Genomic DNA, 9,519 nt, shown 5'->3' with positions numbered 1-9,519 from the left:
TAAGAAAGCGGTTTTGACATCCATCTGCCTTATTTCGTAATCACAATATGCAGTGATTGCTAACATTATCCGAATAGACTTTAACATTACAACTGGTGAAAAGGTTTCATCTTAATCCACACCACAGACTTGCCTGTATCCTTTTGCAACCAATCTAGCTTTGAAAACTTCTAGTTTCCCATCCTTGTCCTTTTTCAGTTTGAAAACCGATTTGCTTCCTATGGCTTGGTAGCCATCTGGCAAATCGCCCAAATCCCAAACTTGGTTTTCAGACATGGAGTCTAATTCAGATTGCATGGCTTCTTGCCACTTTTGGGAGCTAGGGCTCGTCATAGCTTGTTTGTAGGTCGCAGGTTCATCGCTTTCCATCAATGTAATATCTTGGCCCTCATTCGTCAAAATACCTACGTATCTTTCTGGTTGAGACCTATATCTCTGCGATCTACGCGGGGTTACATTTCTAGTTGGTTCTTGATTCTCACCAGATACTTCTAAAGATCTCTGAGTTTCAACCTGAATGTCATCTTGATCATTCTCTAGAGTTTGTTGTTTGACTCGAATTTCTTTGAGGTCTACTTTTCTCACACTTGTCATTTTGGAAATGTGATTTCTTTCCAAAAAGATACCATCTCGAGCAACAAACACCTTGTTCTCAGATGTATTGTAGAAGTAATACCCCTATGTTTCCTTTGGGTAACCGACAAGGATACATTTGTCAGATTTCGGTTGAAGTTTGTCTGAAATTAATCGTTTGACGTATATGTAGGGGGTGATTTTTGCGTATGTATTGCGATTCCCTACAAGGGGGGGCGGTTTTTAGAAACCATCGTATTTTTGTACCTCGAAGGAGTCGCCACCATACATTGTTTAGGGTCTTGTTTGGAAAGACCACAAATGACTCTATTAGGATAAGACTAGAATCTTCGAAACGGATGGGTGAGATCCGGGCACGGGAACGAGATGCTTATTCCGCGAGCTTTAGAAATTATTCGAGTACGTGACATAGCATTTTCGAAAATACCCTAGTTTAGACTATGTGGGTTTGAATTTAGAGCAAATAGGATCTCTACTTGTATGGTGGTCACTTTGCTTTAAAGGTAATTTAAGGGAACCTAAGATCGGGTTATCCAAGAAATTATCTTTGTTAAGCGTGATGTAACCTTGCATTTTGTTGTATTTAGCATGTATGGTGATGAAAGCAATAAAGCATATAAAGCAACATCACAATAGTAAATAAGTGCGGAATTAGTAAATACAAGACCCTCTAGAGACGGACTAGGGAGTAGGTCCACATTGCCTAGAAGGACTAGGCAAGTAAAGATGCGGAATTGAAATGCGAAATTGAAAGTGCGATATTGAAATTGCGGAATTGAAAGTGCGATATTGAAATTGCGGAATTGAAAGGTGCATAATTGAAATTGCGGAATTGAAAGGTGCATAATTGAAATTGCGATATTGAAATTTGTAATTGGGCACATGAGATTCGAACGCCAAGCGGCTCCTTAAAAATAAGTGCGCCCGACACGAATTCAAAGCCAAAAATCTCAACTTGGGAGAAGTTGCTCATCCCAAAGTATCCTAGATTTTGCATATAGAACTTGAACTTGAAAGTTTGAATCTTGAAATATTGAACTTGAAAAATTTGAACTTGAACTTGAAATATTGAACTTGTACTTGAAATATTGAAAGTTAAGACACTTTAGTCTCAAAGATCGGGCCTTTTAATGTTGAAAAGGTTAGACCTTTGATGTGCTCTTATTTTGAAAGGATCATAGTTTAGGGAAGTAGTCATGAGCAACCCTAAACATTGTCGGATCTTGAAATTTGAAAACTTGCACTTGTATTTTGAAAAATGGAGTCTTGAATCTCAAAAGACTAAACCTTTAAAATCTAGAAAGGTGTTGTGAGGGGGTCGAAAAAGCACGAGGCTAATGCGTGACCTCGTCCCTCATGGGCATGACGTTGTCAGATCAAGTGTACTTGGATTTCCTGTGAGTTTACACCCAATCGACTAGTAATATAGGAGTCGCCATTCAGTTTTTAACGACAATGAGAAAAACTGACAAAACCCGGTTATCGTGACATAAAGGGAGTGCAATTATGTTCGACCACGACGGCCATAGGTTCCCTTGTGATCCCTGGTGTGGGGATCGCTCAACGTACACCCGTAGGGCAGAGATTGAGAGTTCGGGGGACTGTAACTACCAAGAAGAGTGCTCATAGATAACTCCAGAGGCAGGTTATCTTTACTAGCTCAGCATAAATAATTGAAGGGACATGCGTTAAACTATTAAAGTATTCTGAATTGATTTTAGCAATATGCAACACATAACACTAAATCGAACGTGATTATCTTATTTAGATTGATTTAAGGTACCTAGCATGATAATTCAATTGTCCAAGGTATTATCTTATTAGGCGTGATAGACCAATCAAGTTAATGGTGTGACAATTTTATAAAAGGGTGATGAAAGCGATTAAATCATATGAGGGACACATTACAACGCACCCTTGAGAGGTGCGTTACGGTTCTCCGAAAACTAACCACTTGGCTTTGCTATTTCTCCTTTTATTTAACGAATTTCGGGTTTCTAAGCAATGTTCCAGTATTTAGGCTTAATTCATCAGCTATAACGGGCAGGATGCGTTCTGTTCGACTTTTGGGTGGATTGCGACAGAACGCCGGATCGACTAGTAATATAGGATTTCCTGTGAGTTTACACCCAATCGACTAGTAATATAGGAGTCGCCATTCAGTTTTTAACGACAATGAGAAAAACTGACAAAACCCGGTTATCGTGACATAAAGGGAGTGCAATTATGTTCGACAACGACGGCCATAGGTTCCCTTGTGATCCCTGGTGTGGGGATCGCTCAACGTACACCCGTAGGGCAGAGATTGAGAGTTCGGGGGACTGTAACTACCAAGAGGAGTGCTCATCGATAACTCCAGAGGCAGGTTATCCTTACTAGCTCAGCATAAATAATTGAAGGGACATGCGTTAAACTATTAAACTATTCTGAATTGATTTTAGCAATATGCAACACATAACACTAAATCGGACGTGATTATCTTATTTAGATTGATTTAAGGTACCTAGCATGATAATTCAATTGTTCAAGGTATTATCTTATTAGGCGTGATAGACCAATCAAGTTAATGGTGTGACAATTTTATAAAAGGGTGATGAAAGCGATTAAATCATATGAGGGACACATTACAACGCACCCTTGAGAGGTGCGTTACGGTTCTCAGAAAACTAACCACTTGGCTTTGCTATTTCTCCTTTTATTTAACGAATTTCGGGTTTCTTAGCAATATTCCAGTATTTAGGCTTAATTCATCAGCTACAAGGGACAGGATGCGTTCTGTTCGACTTTTGGGTCGATTGCGACAGAACGCCGGATCAATTTCGCAACGTGACGCTAGGCTTAAGGCTAGAGTCAATACTCAGGTTATGCAATTGTGTGTCCTCTTTCACGTCGGTTTTAAGGATATATTTATAGGAAAAGGGTGGGTGGAAAGATAGATTTTAAAATACGAATCCAAAAAGAATCCGGAAATAAAACAGCCCCAGGCATTTTCAGCGCCCAGGGCTGGGCGCCAAAGATTTCGGCGCCCAGGGCTGGGCGTTGAAAATGTGATCTGGGCCGAGTTCTTGTCAGATTTGGACTCGTAGAACACGGAGCTTTTTGGGAGATTAATCCGAGTCTTTTAGTGCGTATTAACTCATGACGAAATGCGTCTGGGCCCGTTACGAACTCTAGGTTCGTTAGGAATTTAGTTCATACGTGACTCTTATTTTCGAATTATACCAGGAATATAATGCAAATTCTATCTCCTTTAGGATTTATGTTGGAGTGCAACACCTATTTCTGTGAAGGGGTCGAAAAAGCGCGAGGCTAATGCGTGACCTCGTCCCTCGTCAAATCAAGTGTAATTGGATTTCCTGTGAGTTTACACCCAATTGACTAGTAATATAGGAGTCGTCATTCAGTTTTTAACGACAATGAGAAAAACTGACAAAACCCGGTTATCGTGACATAAAGGGAGTGCAATTATATTAGACCACGACGGCCGTAGGTTCCCTTGTGATCCCTGGTGTGGGGATCTCTCAACATACACCCGCAAGGTAGAGATTGAGGGTTCGGGGGACTATAACTACCGAGAGGAGTACTCGCTCTTCGATAACTCCAGAGGCAGGATATCCTTACTAGCTCAGCATAAATAATTGAAGGGACATGCGTTAACTATTAAACTAATCTGAGTTGATTTTAACAATATGCAACATATAGTACTAGATCGAACGCGATTATCTGATTTAGATTGTTTTAAGGGACCTAGCATGACAATCCAATTTCCCAACATATTATCTTTATTAAGCGTGATAGAACAATCAGATTTAATTAGTTTAACAGTTCATAAAAGGGCGAGGAAAGCAATTAAACCATGGAAAAGGGACACATTACGACGCACCCTTGAGAGGTGCGTCACGGTTCTCAGAAAACTAACCACTTTGACTTTGCTATTTCTCCTTTTATTTAACGAATATCAAATTATAGGACAGGATACGTTCTGTTCGATGTTTGGATCGATTGCGACAGAACGCGTGATCAGTTTTGCAGCGTGAGGCTTAGGCTTAGGGGTTTAGAGTCAATACTCAGAATAATAATTGTATGTTGTGTCACGTCCAACTTAGGGCCCTATTTATAGAAAAGAGTTCGTGGAAAGATAGAATTTTAGAACTCTAATCCACGAGGAATTTAGGAAAGAACACGTCCTAGGTATTTTCAGTGCCCAGGCCTGGGCGCCGAAGATTTCGGCGCCCAGAGCCAGGCGTTGAAAATAGGATCTAGTTTTCTTAGTCAGATTCGGATTCCTAGAATCCCGAGTATTTGAGACTTAATCGAGTCTTTTAGTGGGTATTAACTTTATGACGGAATGCGTCTGGGCCCGTTACGAACTCTAGGTTCGTTAGGATTTTAATTAATACGTAACTATTATTTTCGAATTATACTAGGAATAGGATTCCTCTTGCGAATTCTATCTCATTTAGGATTTATGTTGGAGTGCAACACCTAATTCTGACAGGTTTCTATCTTTTATGACTTGCCACTTTTAACAACTACCCATTACGGCAGTTACTATTTTTAGCAGGTTTCCATACATAACAGGTTTCTATAAATAGCAGGTTTCGGGTGAAATGAAAAGGGGTGATCGAGATTCATTATTTTATAGGAGATGCGTTATCATCGAACCTTCCCTTTCGGGAATGGGGACAAAAGTAGGTGTCTACAATTTCTGACAGGTTTCTATCTTTTATGACTTTGCCACTTTTAACAACTACCTTTTACGGCAGTTACTATTCTTAGAAGGTTTCTATAAATAGTAGCTTTTGCTGAAATGAAAGGGTGATTGAGATTCGTTATTTTATAGGAGATGCGTTGCCAAGTGGAGATTTATGTTCTCATCATCGAACCTTCCCTTTCGGGAATGAGGACAAAAGTAGGTGTCTACAGTTAGCCCCCACTTTGACTGAGTCTCGAGATGAGACGATGGTCAAAGTACTAGACGGAGTGCGTCATACAGGCCATGGTGTATGTGACCTATTTTGCGAGGGTCTCGCGAGCCCCCGAGTGATAACATTTGACTTAAGGGTCACCACTTGAAGTGTTAACACATTCCTCACGTGTCATTGGAATTTGTTAACTGATAGTATAGAAACTCCCTAATTTAGTCATTGGAAGTATCTAAGATGTTTTCGAAATCAAAGCTATAAAGTGTAACTAGGCCTGGCCAAGCCCAATCACGAGGTAAAACGTTTTAAAAGATTCTCATTTTGTAAGGTTTAGTTAAACGAGAAAACCCCCTTGTTTTTATAGGACGTAAAACGAAGGAAAATCCAGCACATCGCTTTTTTTTGGGAAAACGGAAAACCAATCCTTTGATTTTTGGAAAAGGGAAACCAGAAAAAGTTATCGTTGCAGCGACTAAGGACCTGCGCGGTTAGTGGCGCAAACCCCGCCCGCTGAAGGTGGGCGAGCCTGTCCGCTGAGGGTGGACGCCCCGTCCGATAGAAGTGGACGAATCTGTTTTGATGTTTTGAAAATAAGTACCTACGCGGTTTGTGACGTAGACCCTGCCGGCTGAAGATGGCGAGCCTGTTTTGTGTTTTTGAAGATTTCATTTTCGAAAGCTGAGGACCTGCGCGGTTAGGGACGCAGACTCCGCCCGTTGAAGGTGGGCGAGCCTGTCCGCTAAGGGTGGATGCCCCGTCCGATAGGAGTGGACGAATCTATTTTGATGTTTTGAAAATAAGGACCTACGCGGTTTGTGACGTAGACCCCGCCGGCTGAAGATGGCGAGCCTGTTTTGTGTTTTTGAAGATTTCATTTTCGAAAACTGAGGACCTGCGCGGTTAGTGACGCAGACCGCGCCTGCTGAAGGTGGGCGAGCCCTGTCCGCTAAGGGTGGACGCCCCGCCCGCTGGAGGTGAGCGAACCTGAATTCGTCTTTTTGATTTGGGACTCGCGGGGTACGTGCCGCGATCTTGCCCGATTGAGGTGGGCAAGTCCCTATTTCATTTGTTCTTGTGATTTCTTTTGAGAATTTCTTTTTATTCATTCTTGTAAGAGCGAATTCTTTCGAGGGATGCTCGGATTTAATTGCAACCTGAATGTGGGTTGACAACGTGTTTAGACGGACCATTGTCTTGTGGTCATCATCTTTCATGGTTTTGAGCTAGTCTTTACGGCTCAATTTGTCACTACCTGGGTCCTTGATTAGGGGACTATGTATAAGTGTCAACGGCGACCTTTGTCTTGAGGTCGTAATCTGGTTTTATCTATTGAGATTATCCAAACACGGGACTTCGTACAGCGTAGTCTGGGAATATTGTTTTAACTTTGCATACTCTCTTTTAAGATATATTTTTTCTTTCGAACCCTCAAGCACTCGTGCTTGACGGTCATTTCTTGTCAAAGAGGTTCCTTGGGGATATGCATTTTGTAATGTCCTTGATCGTGTTTGGGATCGTGCTCGTAAGTGCGAGCGATCTTTGTAGTGGCGTGCTACTTTTAACAAAGCCGTGAGGTGCGACTTTCAGTAAAGAAATCGGCAATTTTCGGGTCGAATGGATACAGCAGGACCCTATAGAAATCCGGGCTTCTTTTGGGCCTGGGCGTTAAAAATATTTCACGCCCAAGTGGGGCATTGAAAATATTGCTTGGGCTGGTCTTTTGATATGAGTTGAGCTGATTATCAGCGCCCAGAGCTGGGCGTCGGAATATCTGGCGCCTGGTCCTAGGCGTTGAAAGTGCGTCCCAGGCAGGACTTTCTCGTGATGATTTCTCAAGAAGCCGTAGCCGATTGGTGGACTACGGTGTTTGTCACTTTGGGGCGATTATTTAAGGGAACTGTTGCTCTTAAGGCGTACAGTTATTGCAATAGTCGGGCGAGTCGATATGGCCCGAGGAACATACTTTGAGGCTTAAGACTTTGATCGCTCTTGTTGTTATTTTGAACGTATATTTTTTTCTCTTGAACGTATTCGTGTATGTTCGATACTTAGAATGTATGTGCGAACGAGCATTCATAGAATGGCCGTTGCGTGCGGTCCATTAATCAGTTCGCTTGAATCAATTTTTTTTTGAGCAATGACTGATGTTGAATAATTTGCTTATAAGCTTGGTATACTAGTAGAAAAAACCCCTGTTGCAGCCCCCTTATTGCAGCGTACATGTATTAATACGCTTCAACAAGCAGTAGGTCAACGCGGGTCAAACCCTTTAAAGGGTTATTGCAGCGTACAAATTAAATGCCCCCTGCAAAAGAGTTTTTTGCAGCGTACATATTAAAAGCCCCTTGCAATAGCTAGATACTGTTAGCGTACATGTCATTGTACCCTGCAATAAGTCCGTGTAACAAAATTTATTTGCTGCAATAATATTATTGTTGATTAATGATTTCATTTAACCAAAATGTCTCTCTCAAAACTTTGGAGCTCCCCGCGCTCAACTCTTCCCTCAGTTTTCAATTCCCTCCGTTGTCGTCGAACTCAGAGCTTGCCCGGTCCTGCGCCGCCGTCGAACTCAGCTTGCTCGGATTCGCCGTCACTCTCCTCGCCGGTGAGTGTCTTTCCTCGCTTCCTCGCCACCCGTCGCGTCCTGTACGTTCTCCGCGCTGAACCATGACTGACATAGTCGCTGAAAACTCAGCTAGCTCGGCCGGTGGTTCCAAGAAAGAACGGTCTGTTCTTCGGTGCTTGCTCGGCCGTCAATCTAATCGCCACAACAAGTAATTCTCTTCCTGTCCCCTTTTGATTTTCGTTTTCAGAATTAGGGTTTGTACAATTTTTTTTTTCTTTTGCTAGTTGTTCAATTCGTTCTAATTATATTCAGAATTTTCTCTTTTTCCTCTTAATTTTACTTAGTTGTTCAAGTCGTTGCACTTAATTTTTGAAGATTGTAGCTGCCTGCAGGAATCTATCATCGTGCTTGTCTGGATTTCAACAACTGCATTAAGGTATTGATATATCTAATTATATTCATAGAGTTTCTCTTTTTCCTCTTTTGAAAGTCTGAGGCCAGCTCATAGGAAGTCATAATTTCTGTATCTTTGGCAATTGAAAAGTTCAATTTTCGGCATTATTTAAGAATTATAGATAAATTACAAGTTGGTATGTAATTTGAATGCAATTTGAAAAAACGTTGGATTTGATTCTGGAACACTTCTTTTCTAATCACCTTTTTGGTTTTCTTTTTGTTTGTATTATCTGATAATTTAATTGTAAAGTCGATGAAAATGTTTGCTGGAATATCTGTAACCCTTTTGGATTAAATTGATTTACTTCATGGCAATACGCTGACACATAACTGAAGTTTTATAATTTTGATACCAATTGAACATGCAGGAGTTTGAGCAGTTTCTTATTTTGTGATTTTTTGAAAATGCAGGCTTCTATTTTGTTGTTGACACCAGCATTTGCAAGGCTTATTTTGCGACTTAATCTTCAGCCTCCTGAATTTGTTACTGGTACTTATTATTTTGAGTTGGTCTTATGAAGTATTACATTTACATTTACTCTCTTTCGCCTAGTTACAATCAGATCTGTCTGTTCTTTTAGACTTTGAGTTAGCGCTTCCTAGTCAAATCCTATTCTGCTATGGTTCCAGCTAGCCTCTTGCTTGTAGGGGATAAGAAAAGGTAGAGTTACCCAAAAACCATTGGCAAAGTAATCGATTTTTGTGCATGGAAGTCTACGATTACTCATTGGCGCCAACTACATGAGTCATGAATCAATGAGTCATGAATCTGAGTTAAAGCTATAAACAAGGCAGCTATGAAAAAAACTGTCAACTAAATTGACAAGTAGCTTCCATATGAGAAGCTGGTGAACTTAAAATACACTAGAACAGATATGCAACTCATATTAGCAATTGGAGCTGTAGAGCACTCAATATTATAACTTATTTTTTCATACTCGGGATAAAATGATGCATACTACAAAGCAATAAATC

The 9,519-nt window shown here is 40.9% G+C and overlaps 1 long non-coding RNA gene across 1 annotated transcript; it reads left to right on the top strand.

The window, feature by feature from the left end:
• Nucleotides 1–8,248: 8,248 nt before the first annotated feature.
• LOC130466065 (uncharacterized) lies at nt 8,249–9,116 on the top strand. The gene is made up of 3 exons (XR_008926086.1): nt 8,249–8,296; nt 8,471–8,524; nt 8,956–9,116. It is a non-coding gene; the product is annotated as an uncharacterized lncRNA (long non-coding RNA).
• Nucleotides 9,117–9,519: the final 403 nt, after the last annotated feature.

Source organism: Spinacia oleracea, chromosome 1 (genome assembly GCF_020520425.1).
Source record: "Spinacia oleracea cultivar Varoflay chromosome 1, BTI_SOV_V1, whole genome shotgun sequence".
In the NCBI taxonomy this organism is placed as follows: domain Eukaryota; kingdom Viridiplantae; phylum Streptophyta; class Magnoliopsida; order Caryophyllales; family Amaranthaceae; genus Spinacia; species Spinacia oleracea.
This window is presented reverse-complemented; position numbering and strand designations above follow the sequence as displayed.